Here is a 14,020-nt window from a genome sequence, read left to right as displayed (position 1 = left end):
GGCTAGCTGCTGGGCATTTAAAGAATAAGTCATAGAGGTACCTACAAGTTGTCCATGCACAGACAAGATCATAATAGTTTATGGTGAGTGTGAAAAGGTATTGCCTGTCTGGAAATAAGTATTCCAAAGAGAAGTTGTGGCATAGGCTACCTCTTGCTCTTTGAGAACAGAGTGAATTGATGTATGGTCCACCACTTCCCACCCAGTTCTATCAAGGTCAGCAGCTTGGAATAACAATCACAGTTCCTAAAGATTTTCATTGGATTTTATGGCAGCCATGTTGACTGTTGACTTTGAGAGAGTTTTGGCCTTTGGATTATGCTTGGCTTCAGTAAAGGATCTGGAAGGGGAAAATGAGGAGTAGCTTTTTTTTTTTTTTTTTTTTTAACTTAGGATGCATGATTTCTATAGAGAGGAGAGGATAGACTTATCCAAAAGCTAGATGGACCTAAGGACTACCATAAAACTCTCTGAGAGAAACTTCCCGTACATTAGATTAGAGATAGGAAATGACAACTAGTATTTCTTTTTTTTTTAATTGAAGTATAGTTGATTTATAATATTTTATTAGTTTCAAGTGTACAAAGAAACCAATACTTTTTTTTTTAACATCTTTATTGGAGTATACTTGCTTTACAATGGTGTGTTAGTTTCTGCTTTATAACAAAGTGAATCAGCTATACATATACACATATCCCCATATCTTCTCCCTCTTGCATCTCCTTCCCACCCTCCCTATCCCACCCCTCTAGGTGGTCACAAAGCACCGAACTGATCTCCCTGTGCTATGTGCCTGCTTCCAACTAGCTATCTATTTTACATTTGGTAATGTATATATGTCCATGCCACTCTCTCACTTCGTCCCAGCTTACCCTTCCTCCTCCCCGTGTCCGCAAGTCCATTCTCTACATCTGCGTCTTTATTCCTGTCATGCCCCTAGGTTCTTCAGAACCTTTTTTTTTTTAATTCCATATATATGTGGTAGCATATGGTATTTGTTTTTCTCTCTCTGACTTACTTCACTCTGTATGACAGTCTCTAGGTCCATCCACCTCACTACAAATAACTCAGTTTCATTCCTTTTTATGGCTGAGTAATATTCCATTGTATATATGTGCCACATCTTCTTTATCCATTTATCTGTTCATGGAAACTTAGGTTGCTTCCATGTCCTGGCTATTGTAAATATACTTGCAATGGAGTGATACACCATGTTCATGAATCAGAAGATTCAACATGATTAAGATGTCAGTTCTTCCCAAATCAATCTCTAAATTTAATTCAATTCTAATAAAAATCCCAGTAGCTTTTTTTTTTTTAAACATCTTTATTGAAGTATAATTGCCTTACAATGGTGTGTTAGCTTCTGCTTTATAACAAAGTGAATCAGTTACACATATACAATATGTTCCCATTTCTCTTCCCTCTTGCATCTCCCTCCCTCCCACCCTCCCCATCCCACCCCTCTAGGTGGTCACAAAGCACCTAGCTGATCTCCCTGTGCTATGCAGCTGCTTCCCACTAGCTATCTATTTTACATTTGGTAGTGTATATATGTCCATGACACTCTCTTACCCTGTCACATCTCACCCCACCCCCTCCCCATATCCTCAAGTCCATTCTCTAGTAGGTCTGTGTCTTTATTCCCGTCTTGCCACTAGGTTCTTCATGGCCTTTTTTTTTTTTTTTTTCCTTAGATTCCGTATATATGTGTTAGCATACTGTATTTGTTTTTCTCTTTCTGACTTACTTCACTCTGTATGACAGACTCTAACTCCATCCACCTCATTACAAATACCTCCATTTCATTTCTTTTTATGGCTGAGTAATATTCCATTGTATATATGTGCCACATCTTCTTTATCCATTCATCTGTCGATGGACATTTAGGTTGCTTCCATGACCTGGCTATTGTAAATAGAGCTGCAATGAACATTTTGGTACATGACTCTTTTTGACCTATGGTTTTCTCAGGGTATATGCCCAGTAATGGGATTGCTGGGTCATATGGTAGTTCTATTCTTAGTTTTTTAAGGAACCTCCATACGGTTCTCCACAGTGGCTATATCAATTGACATTCCCACCAACAGTGCAAGAGGGTTCCCTTTTCTCCACACCCTCTCCAGCATTTATTGTTTGTAGATTTTTTGATGATGGCCATTCTGACTGGCGTGAGGTGATACCTCATTGTAGTTTTGATTTGCATTTCTCTAACGATTAGTGATGTTGAGCATCCTTTCATGTGTTTGTTGGCAATCTGTATATCTTCTTTGGAGAAATGTCTATTTAGGTCTTCTGCCCATTTTTGGATTGGGTTGTTTGTTTTTTTGATATTGAGCTGCATGAGCTGCTTTTAAATTTTGGAGATTAATCCTTTGTCAGTTGTTTCATTTGCAAATATTTTCTCCCATTCTGAGGGTTGTCTTTTCTTCTTGTTTATGGTTTCCTTTACTGTGCAAAAGCTTTTAAGTTTCATTAGGTCCCCTTTGTTTATTTTTGTTTTTATTTCCATTTCTCTAGGAGGTGGGTTGAAAAGGATCTTGCTGTGATTTATGTCATAGAGTGTTCTGTCTATGTTTTCCTCTAAGAGTTTTGTAATGTCTGGCCTTACATTTAGGTCTTTAATCCATTTTGAGTTTATTTTTGTGTATGGTGTTAGGGAGCATTCTAATTTCATTCTTTTACATGTAGCTGTCCAATTTTCCCAGCACCACTTATTGAAGAGGCTGTCTTTTCTCCACTGTATATGCTTGCCTCCTTTGTCAAAGATAAGGTGGCCATATGTTTGTGGGTTTATCTCTGGGCTTTCTATCCTGTTCCATTGATCTATATTTCTGTTTTTGTGCCACTACCATACTGTCTTGATTACTGTAGCTTTGCTGTATAGTCTGAAGTCAGGGAGCCTGATTCCTCCAGCTCCTTTTTTCTTTCTCAAGATTGCCTTGGCTATTTGGGGTCTTTTGTGTTTCCATACAAATTGTGAAATTTTTTGTTCTAGTTCTGTGAAAAATGCCATTGGTAGTTTAATAGGGGTTGCATTGAATCTGTAGATTGCTTTGTGTAGTATAGTCATTTTCACAATGTTGATTCTTCCAATCGAAGAACATGGTATATCTCTCCATCTGTTTGTATCATCTTTAATTTCTTTCATCAGTGTCTTATAGTTTTCTGCATACAGGTCTTTGTCTCATTGGGTAGGTTTATTCCTAGGTATTTTATTCTTTTTGTTGCAGTGGTAAATGGGAGTGTTTCCTTAATTTCTCTTTCAGATTTTTCATCATTAGTGTATAGGAATGCAAGAGATTTCTGTGCATTAATTTTGTATCCTGCTACTCTACCAAATTCATTGATTAGCTCTAGTAGTTTTCTGGTAGCATCTTTAGGATTCTCTATGTATAGTATCATGTCATCTGCAAACAGTGACAGTTTTACTTCTTCTTTTCCAATTTGGATTCCTTTTATTTTTTTTCTTCTCTGATTGCTGTGGCTAATACTTCCAAAACTATGTTGAATAATAGCAGTGAGAGTGGGCAACCTTGTCTTGTTTCTGATCTTAGAGAAAATGGTTTCAGTTTTTCACCATTGAGAATGATGTTGGCTGTGGGTTTGTCATATATGGATTTTATTATGTTGAGGTAGTTTCCCTCTATGCCTACTTTCTGGAGAGTTTTTATCATAAATGAGTTTTGAATTTTTTCAAAAGTTTTTTCTGCATCTTTTGAGATTATCATATGGTTTTTATCCTTCAATTTGTTAATATGGTGTATGACATTGATTGATTTGCATATATTGAATCCTTGCATTCCTGGGATAAACCCCACTTGATCATGATGTATGATCCTTTTAATGTGCTGTTGGATTCTGTTTGCAGGTATTTTGTTGAGGATTTTTACATCTATGTTCATCAGAGATATTGGCCTGTAGTTTTATTTTTTTGTGACATCTTTGTCTGGTTTTTGTATCAAGGTGATGGTGGCCTCGTAGAATGAGTTTGGGAGTGTTTCTCCTTCTGATATATTTTGGAAGAGTTTGAGAAGGATAGGTGTTAGCTCTTCTCTAAATGTTTGATAGAATTCACCTGTGAAGCCATCGTCTGGTCCTGGGCTTTGGTTTGTTGGAACATTTTAAATCACACTTTCAATTTCAATGCTTGTGATTAGTCTGTTTATATTTTCTATTTCTTCATGGTTCAGTCTTGGAAGGCTGTCCTTTTCTAAGAATTTGTCCATTTCTTCCAGGTTGTCCATTTTATTGGCATAGAGTTGCTTGTAGTAATCTCCCATGATCCTTTGTATTTCTGCAGTGTCAGTTGTTACTTCTTTTTCATTTCTAATTCTGTTGATTTGAGTCTTCTTCCTTTTTTTCTTGATGAATCTGGCTAATGGTTTATCAATTTTGTTTATCTTCTCTAAGAACCAGCTTTTAGTTTTATTGATCTTTGCTATTGTTTCCTTCATTTCTTTTTCATTTATTTCTGATCTAACCTTTATGATTTCTTTCCTTCTGCTAACTTTGGGTTTTGTTTGTTCTTCTTCCTCTCATTGCTTTAGGTGCAAGGTTAGGTTGTTTATTTGAGATGTTTCTTGTTTCTTGAGGTAGGATTGTATTGCTATAAAATTCCCTCTTAGAACTGCTTTTGCTGCATCCCATAGGTTTTGGGTCGTCGTGTTTTCATTGTCATTTGTTTGTAGGTATTATTTGATTTCCTCTTTGATTTCTTCAGTGATCCCTTGGTTATTTAGTAGCATATTGTTTAGCCTCCATGTGTTTGCATTTTTTACAGTTCTTTTCCTGTAATTGATATCTAGTCTCATAGTGTTGTGGTCAGAAAAGATACTTGATATGATTTCAATTTTCTAAAATATACCAAGGCTTGATTTGTGACCCAAGATATGGTGTATCCTGGAGAATGTTCCATGAACACTTGAGAAGAAAGTGTATTCTGTTGTTTTTGGATGGAATGTCCTATAAATATCAATTAAGTCCATCTTGGTGAATGTGTCATTTAAAGCTGTGTTTCCTTATTTATTTTCATTTTGGACAATCCATCCATTGGTGAAAGTGGGTTGTTAAAGTCCCCTACTATTATTGTGTTACTGTAGATTTCCCTTTTTATGGCTGTTAGCATTTGCCTTATGTATTGAGGTGCTCCTATGTTGGGTGCGTAAATATTTACAATTGTTGTATCTTCTTCTTATGTTTATCCCTTGATCATTATGTAGTGTCCTTCTTTGTTCCTTGTAATAGTGTTTATTTTAAAGTCTATTTTGTCTGATATGAGAAATGCTACTCCAGCTTTCTTTTGATTTCCATTCGCATGGGATATCTTTTTCCATCCCCTCACTTTCAGCCTGTACGTGTCCTTCGGTCTGAAGTGAGTCTCTTGTAGACAGCATATGTATGGGTCTCGATTTTGTATCCATTCATCCATTCTGTGTCTTTTGTTTGGAGAATTTAATCCATTTACATTTAAGGTAATTATTGATATGTATGTTCCTATTACCATTTTCTTAATTGTTTTGCATTTGTTGTTGTAGCTCTTTTCCTTCTCTTGTGTTTCTTGCCTAGAGAAGTTCCTTTAGCATTTGTTGTAAAGCTGGTTTGGTGGTGCTGAATTCTCTTAACTTTTGCTTATCTGTAAAGGTTTTAATTTCTCCATCAAATCTGAATGAGATCCTTGCTGGTTAGAGTAATCTTGGTTGTAGGTTTTTCCCTTTCACCACTTTAAATATGTCCTGCCACTCCCTTCTTCCTTGCAGAGTTTCTGCTGAAAAATCAGCTGTTAACCTTATGGGGAATCCCTTGTATATTATTTCTTGCTTTTCCCTTGCTGCTTTTAATATTTTTCCCGTGTATTTAATTTTTGATAGTTTGCTTAATATGTGTCTCTGTGTGTTTATTTCTGGGTTTATCCTATATCGTACTCTCTGTGCTTCCTGGACTTGACTGACTATTTCCTTTTCCATGTTAGGGAAGTTTTAGACTATAATCTCTTCAAATATTTTCTCAGACCCTTTCTTTTTCTCTTCTTCTTCTGGGACCCCTACAATTTGAATGTTGGGGTGTTTAATGTTGTCCCTGAGGTCTCTGAGTCTATCCTCAATTATTTTCATTCTCTTTTCTTTTCTGCTCCCTGGCAGTTATTTCCACCGTTTTATCTTCCAGCTCACTTATCTGTTCTTCTGCCTCAGTTATTCTGCTATTGATTCCTTCTAGAGTATTTTTAGTTTTGGTAATTGTATTGTTCATCACTGTTTGTTTGCTCTTTAGTTCTTCTAGATCCTTGTTAAATGTTTCTTGTATTTTCTCCATTCTGTTTCCGAGATTTTGGATCATCTTTACTATCATTACTCTGAATTCTTTTTCAGGTGGGTTGCCTATTTTTTCTTCATTTATTTGGTCTTGTAGGTTTTTACCTTGCTCCTTCGTCTGTAACATATTTTTTTGTCGTTTCTTTTTTTTTTTTTTTTTTTTGGTTGGTGGTGCTGTATTCCTGTCTTACTGGTTGTTTGGCCTGAGATGTCCAGCACTGTAGTTTGCAGGCAGTTGGATAGAGCTGGGTCTTGGTGCTGAGATGAGGACCTCTGGGAGGCCTCACTCCAATTGATATTCTCTGGGGTCTGAGGTTCTCTGTTAGTCCAGCAGTTTGGACTTGGAGCTCCCACCACAGGAGCTCGGGCCCAATCTCTGGCCTGGGAACCAAGATCTCGCAAGCTTCACGGTGCAGTAAAAAAGAAAAAAGAAAAAAAGGAGCAGTACAATATCAAAGAATAAAAAACAAAATAAAATTAGAAAGGTAAAAAATATATTAGGAAAAATAAAACTATAATGGAAACAACTGCAACAAGGTAAAATAAAACCACAACAGAAAAAAGAAAAAAAAAAGGGCAGGGTGGGGGGGAACAAGCCAAAAGGAGAGAACAATAACAAAGTATAAAGAATAAAATAAAATTAGAAAAATAAACGATTTATTAGGAGAAATAAAAATATAGAAGAATCAACAGCAATGAATCAACAAGGTAAAACAGAACCCCAATCTAAAAGAGGAAAAAAAAAAAAGCTTTGGCTATGTGAGCGGAGTTTAGGCATGGGTGGAACTTAGGCAGAGACAAGGTTTAGGGTGGGATGTGACCTAGGCAGGTGGGCGGGTGACGTTTGAGCATGGGGCGGGGCCTAGGCTCAGGACCCACATAGCTGTAAAAGGCCCTGGGGGCGGGGCCTAGTTGGGGCGATGTTCAAGCGTGGGGTGGGCCCTCTTCCTAGGACCTGCGCGGACAGGGTGAGGCAGCACTTCGAGAGGAGAGCATCTGGAGTGTGGAGTTCTGGAGTTTGGAGGTAGGGCCCTGAATGAGGGTGTGTGGGCGGGGTTTAGGTCCAGCGTGTTGGAGGGGGTCTCAGAGGGGGTCTCCCGAGTGTCGAGGTAGGGCCCTGGGTGGGGGTGTAGGGGTGGGGCTTGTGCTCTGCGGGGCACGAGGGAGGCTCCGAGGGCTGAGGATTAGGCCCGGGAGCCCAACAGCCTCCCTGGTGCCTAAGTGGACAGGGAAAGCACTGGCCCTGCTCCCTTCCGTTCCTTCCCGCCCCTCCCCACTGTCTCCCCCAGGGTCTCCCCTATCACTGCTGGACCCCTAACTGTGGGTGGGTCCCGCTGGGTGTAGGAACTCCTCCCCTCCCTCAGCCACCCCTCTGGGGTGCTGGCCCCCGAGGTCCGGCCTTTACTTTTGCTCCCCCGTCCCTCCCTCCCACTGCCTCAGGACCCGCATGGCTGGAGGGGGCCTCGGTGGGTAGAGGATCAGGCCCGGGATCTCAGCAGGCTCCTGGGGGCCCAAATGGGCAGGGGAAACCTGGCCACGCTCCCTTTTGATACGCTGCCCTCCCAACAGTTCCCCAATTTCCCCCTTCGGGCGTGGGATCCCTTCCCCTCCACCAGCCGCCCCTCAGGGGCGCCAGTCCCCTCCCACCTCCACTTCTGCTCCCCCATCACTCCCCCCACACTCCACGTCCTACCTCGTGGCTGCGGGTTCCTCCTGTCCCCTTAGGTGTCCGTGGTCCCCCACCAGTGCCTGGTAGGTGCCCTAGTTGTGAGGAGATGAAAAGTCCATGTGCTCCTAGTATGCCATCTTGACTCTGCCCTCAATAATTTTGTTTTTTGAGAGAAAGTTTTAAGCACTGCTCACCTTCTTCTAAAATAATGAACAAGGAGGAAAAACAGTACCAAAATCCAACTTCATTTACAAACAAACATAAAAATATGCTTAATTATCTTTGTGTGGTGGCTATAAGAAAATATCAAGGAATAGAGGGAGAAAAAGGAAAAGAGGAAAAAGGAAGTGAAAAACACAGAAAGGAAAAGGAGTAAAGTTTCCTGAAGTAGAAAGGTGAGCTGCTATTTCTAACTCTTGCTATGTAACAAACCATCCTTAGTTTGTGATGTGAAATAACAACCCTTTTATTTAGCTCATGGCTCTGTGGGTCAGGAGCTTGGGCTTCCACACAACATGGCAGCCTTAGAGCAATCCAACTTGTCCATGGCTTTCAAGAGGCCAGGATGGAAACCTTCCTAAGGGCTAGGCCTGGAGCTGGTGTATATAGCGTTACTTCTACCAGATTCTGTTGGTCAGGGAAGTTATAGGCCAGCCAGATCCAAGGGGAGGGGAAATAGACCCCAATGTTCAATGAGAGGGATGTCAAAGAATTTGAAGCCATTTTTAATATACCACAATATTCAACAAAGAGATAGATCCCCACCTTTGGCCTATGTGAGGTCCACAGCTGTAATTATACAGCCACTTGACAAATAAGATCAGAATCTGGGTCATTCTGGCTTCCAGTCCTGAGTAGGCCCCGTCAGCTACATCACATATATGGTTTATCCTTTTCTATATCTTGAAAAGCCACCCTTAGTAGATAATGTTACAGATTTCCTCTATAATCTTTAGAAAAATACCATCCTGCAAATCTTTTTTTTATTTTTTGCTCTTTCTTGGTGATATGCTACTTTTTTCTTTCCTTTAGTGATAGAGTAAGCTCATATGTGTGGCCTTGTAAATGGTAACTTGTCCAAGGTAACAGTTTATTCCAGGAGAGCCTAAGAGAATGTTGATTGTATTTATTTTACTACCTGTGTACTTCCCGAAATGAGGGTGGTTTGATAAAATATTACTGTGAAGCTGCTGTGTTTTGGGTACTATATGTAAGGCTGCATTAACTAATTCCCACCAGACTTCAGGATTTATGTCATCTGGACTCGCTGAGTTGTGTATGATCAGATTTTTCAAGTATTCCTTTACCTGCATTAACAGAGCATATATTTGACAGAATAATATTAAAAAATATGATTCCTTTACCTGCATTAACAGAGCATATATTTGACAGAATAATATTAAAAAATATAAATACATATTAAAATATATAATTTTAATATAATATTAAAAATATAAGGCAAGCAGATGGTCAGAGTCTTGACTGGAAAGAGATCTTATTGAAAATGGTTTGTGAATGCAGACCATGCTTTTGTTTATGCGAATGTCCTTTTAAACATTTGGTTTGATCACCAATGGAGGTCTTGAAAGAGCCCAATGCTTGCAGAAATATGTTAGCTAATATCCTCTACCTCAAGTAATGGCTCCCTTAAAAAAAGAAAAAAAGAAAGGGTGGAGAAGTTTTCTATAACTCCTTGTTGCCCGATGTCTGCCTTGCTACCTAAATCATGGAGGTGATAAAAACCTCTTCCTGATCCCCTAGGCCTGATGTAGCTCCTTTTTCAGTGAAGAAAGGCATGAATTCCATCCAGTGAAAGCAAGAGGAGGTGAAAGAAAAAAGAAATGGAAAGACAAAGACTCATACCAAGAATTTCCAGGGATCTCAAGTTTAGTTCCTTTGTGTTGGGAAGACAGGTTGGTGAGAAATCTGGGCTCTGCAGTGATACCTGGAATAAGAAAGCTAACACTTTTATACGTAAAGAACAGAAAGGTCTATTTAAAACCCTGGACACCTCACACATGTTGCAAAGGGAAACTTGGTAACGTAATATTTGAGTTTTTTCTACAGACCTTTCCTCCATGGATGCCAGTATCCTATTAACAGAGAAAAGAATGTAGATCAATATTTCAACAGTGACACCTAGTACCTTTCATTATTTGAATAGTCAGTTCTGGTACCCTCTCACCATTAGTCTCTGGCTGTCACCACTGAAAACATCAGTGGAGTGGTTTGTGCAGTGTCATTGGAATGTCAGAACCCATATCCTATCTTAAAGTCCTTGGATTCCCATTTCAGTTGCTAAGGTATCAATATATGGACAAGATGATGTTGGCAGAGCAAGCCTGGAAATTGCTTACATCTGTTACCAACTATTTGCTGCTGAGTATTTTAGGAAGGTTGAATATTTGCGGAGGATGAACCTTATCTCTTTAATACACGTAACCTTCTTTGTCTCACACTAGGACACACACCGTGTACGTAAGCACCCACCTAAGTCTAATGGCCCTGTGCTGTTTTATTTCCTCAGGCATATTTCCTCTACTCCTTGCAGCCTTAAGCATTGTTATTCATTTTTCTACATATATTCTTCTTCTCTCTCCCTTCCAGTTATGCATATCCAAGTTCTCTTCTCTTTCACATCCTAGCCCATACCTGTACTGGAAGTTGTGGCAAAGCCAATTTTGTCATTAAAATGAAGGCTTCTTTTTTAATGCCGTCACATGAAATGTTCAGTAACTAAAAAGATTTCTCATATTCTCCAAAAAGACACTTTAAGAGGATTTTTCTTTTATGTGGAGTGCAACAATTTATTATTCTAAAGCTCTATGGCTGGAAAATATGGCAGAAGCTTCTCCACCTGCTTTTTTTTTTTTAATTTATTTATTTATTCATTTATTTAATTTTTGGCTGCATTGGGTCTTTGCTGCTGCACACGGGTTTTCTCTAGCTGCTGAGAGCAGGGGCTACTCTTTGTTGTGGGGCGCAGGCTTCTCATTGTGGTGGCTTCTCTTGTTGCGGAGCACGGGCTCTAGGTGCGCGGGCTTCAGTATTTGTGGCTCACAGGCTTCAGTAGTTGTGGCGCATGGGCTTAGTTTCTCCGCGGCCTGTGGGATCTTCCAGGACCAGGGCTCGAACCTGTGTCCCCTGCATTAGCAGGCAGATTCTTAACCACTGCGCCACCAGGGAAGCCCCCCTCCACCTGCTTCTAGATGAGACTGTTTTTGGCAATCCACACAAGTGGGTCTCTCTTGGGAGACAGAAGATGATTTTATAAGAAGTAGACCAGTGTACAGAAAATCAACCAAATAGTAAATCATTGACTACCAATCCATCAAAGAACTAGTTTGCCAAAAGACCAGTTTTTCAATATTATTGATTCACCAAGAACTTGTTGCTTTATAGTTATTAGCATAATTGCTTGAAAAAATTCCAAGCTTAACACTGTTGGGCATCTTCACACTTGTATCTTCACACTCTCCTTATATCAGTGCGTACACCCACTATCACATGCACACAAAGATCCCACCCCATCCATGTATAAAAACATTCCCAGTGAATTGCTTGTAATCCAACTCCTTCCCCTCCTGGTCAAGAAAGAAAATCTGTCAATCAAGAGCAATAGGAAAAGCAGTAGACTGGGATGAAAATATATTGGAAGATAAAAACTCACCGTACAATTTAAAAATATCATTGAGATTGCTGACAGCATCTTGCCTGATACCAGAATTTTTAAAAACCCGAGAAATTGTCTCTTCCCTAAGTAAGCTGTATATTGAGCAGCCTGACTGAAACACACATTTCTGTTACTTTCTTACTTGTTAAAAAGTTATGAATCATTAAGTGGACAAAGTGATCACTGGGTCAATTGATTTCTTGACGAATTGCTATTATATGAAAGAAATGCTAATGGACTCATCTAGAACATTATATAAATTCTCTTTTAAACAATTCTAGAAGCTATAAATTTTCTCTCCGGAATTTTTTTGCTTATAAGTCTAAGTTCATGCAATTTTTTTTGATTCTCAGTAGATATACCAATGAGCTAATTGAAACAGTGAAGTCATTCATCAATAAATACTTTTTAAGTACCAAACAAAATATTTTATTAGACACTTATAGGTGAAGAAAAGAGAGGAAATCCTAAAGAAACATGTGATGAAAATTCTGTTCCTTACTGACTCAGAAACAAAATATTCATATACTGGCTGACTTGAGAACAATTAAAAAACATCCTATCAACAAGTTCACAATGGCACTAAACAAGAGTAATGTGCAGACAGCTCTGACCTCCTGTTGGGTCATGCCCACAAGCCCCAGTGTCCACACATGAAAGCAAATCTTCTCTCCTCTGGCAGGATGTCTTTTTGTCCATCCAGATCAGACATCTTTCCAATTTTCAAAGCATAAGATATTTTTTCCCCATGCAAATCATTCTCAACCCAACAGGTATTTTTACACTTTCAGTTGTTTTACTCACATAAGTCTGTTTTGATTCTAAATTCAATAGGAAAAAAATTGACTTCAGTCTTTATCTTTCCTAGCATAGACACTTGAAAATATACCAAGATAAGATTTTTTTAAATATTTGTGCATGATGATTTGAAGCAATACAGCAGGGATCAGATGTCTGTAAACATCTACTTTTGACATCATTCTTGTATGCAGAGAAAGTATGGCCCAACTTAAAAGACCAGGTGACTAATCAACGAGCTAAATGATGATCTACAGAGAATGCAGGAGGCTTAAAAAAACTGTAATTTCAAAAGATGAGTTTTCTGATGAAAATGCAGCCAAAGGTCCCAGGGATGATTATAGAAATCTAGTCAGCGTTAGGTCCCAAGGATTTGGGCCTCTGACATTATACATAATTTTTCAGACATGCATCTTAATTACTTGGAAATACCTTGAGAAAAACAACCAAAACATTATAACAGGTCCTGAGACATAAGAGAGTCCAAGGATTGAGCAGTGCCGTCCTCCAGGGCAGAGACCACATTTCCTCTATTGTTTCATGTAGCAGCGTGCATAAGGTTGCTGGCCAATAAATAAATTAATAAAACATCCCCATAGTTGCAAGCTTCCTTGACTGGAGGGAGTTTTCAAATAATATTACAAATAATATTTTACAAACACCGACAAGCAAAATGATACAATTACGTAGATGGCCTTCTCTCAAATACTTGTTGATGTCAATATAATCAGACATGGCTTACTTTCATGTATCCAGCCTTAAGTGGCTTGAGAGACTATTCAGGATTTAACTAACGTGCTGGATACATAGCTCGCTACATTTGATCATCAGCATAGTAAGAATCAGCAAAACAGAAATGCTTGTTTTTAACATTTTTAAAAAAAAATAAATTTATTTTTTTATTTTTGGCTGTATTGGGTCTTCATTTCTGTGCGAGGGCTTTCTCTAGTTGTGGCGAGCGGGGGGCCACTCTTCATCGCGGTGCGCGGGCCTCTCACCGTCGCGGCCTCTCTTGTTGCGGAGCACAGGCTCCAGACGCGCAGGCTCAGTAGTTGTGGCACATGGGCTTAGTTGCTCTGCGGCATGTGGGATCTTCCCGGACCAGGGCTCAAACCCGTGTCCCCTGCATTGGCAGGCAGATTCTCAAACACTGCGCCACCAGGGAAGCCCTGACATACTTATCGTCCTCCAAGTCTACATCTGCTATCTTGGTCCTGCCTCATATACTTTACGAGAAAAAAAAATTACATATATACATATATATGTGTGTGTGTATATATATATATATATATATGTATGTGTGTGTGTGTGTGTGTGTATATATGGCTGAATTTTTAAATCTTCGAACTGCAGGGTTGGAAGAGCCTTTAAAGATGCTCTAGTCCAGCCATCCAAGTCCAAATTCCTCCACATTCTAGTCTAGATACAGATTCCTTGCTGGACTGCAGCACCCATACATTTTTGTTCTGCCTAAAGCAGGGGTAGGCAAACTGTTTCTGTAAAGGGCCAGAAAGTAAATATTTTTGGTTTTGTGGGCCACGCAGTCTCTGCTACAACCACTTCCCCCTG

This window comes from Eschrichtius robustus, chromosome 13, assembly GCF_028021215.1.
Source record: "Eschrichtius robustus isolate mEscRob2 chromosome 13, mEscRob2.pri, whole genome shotgun sequence".
Lineage (NCBI taxonomy): Eukaryota > Metazoa > Chordata > Mammalia > Artiodactyla > Eschrichtiidae > Eschrichtius > Eschrichtius robustus.
This window is presented reverse-complemented; position numbering follows the sequence as displayed.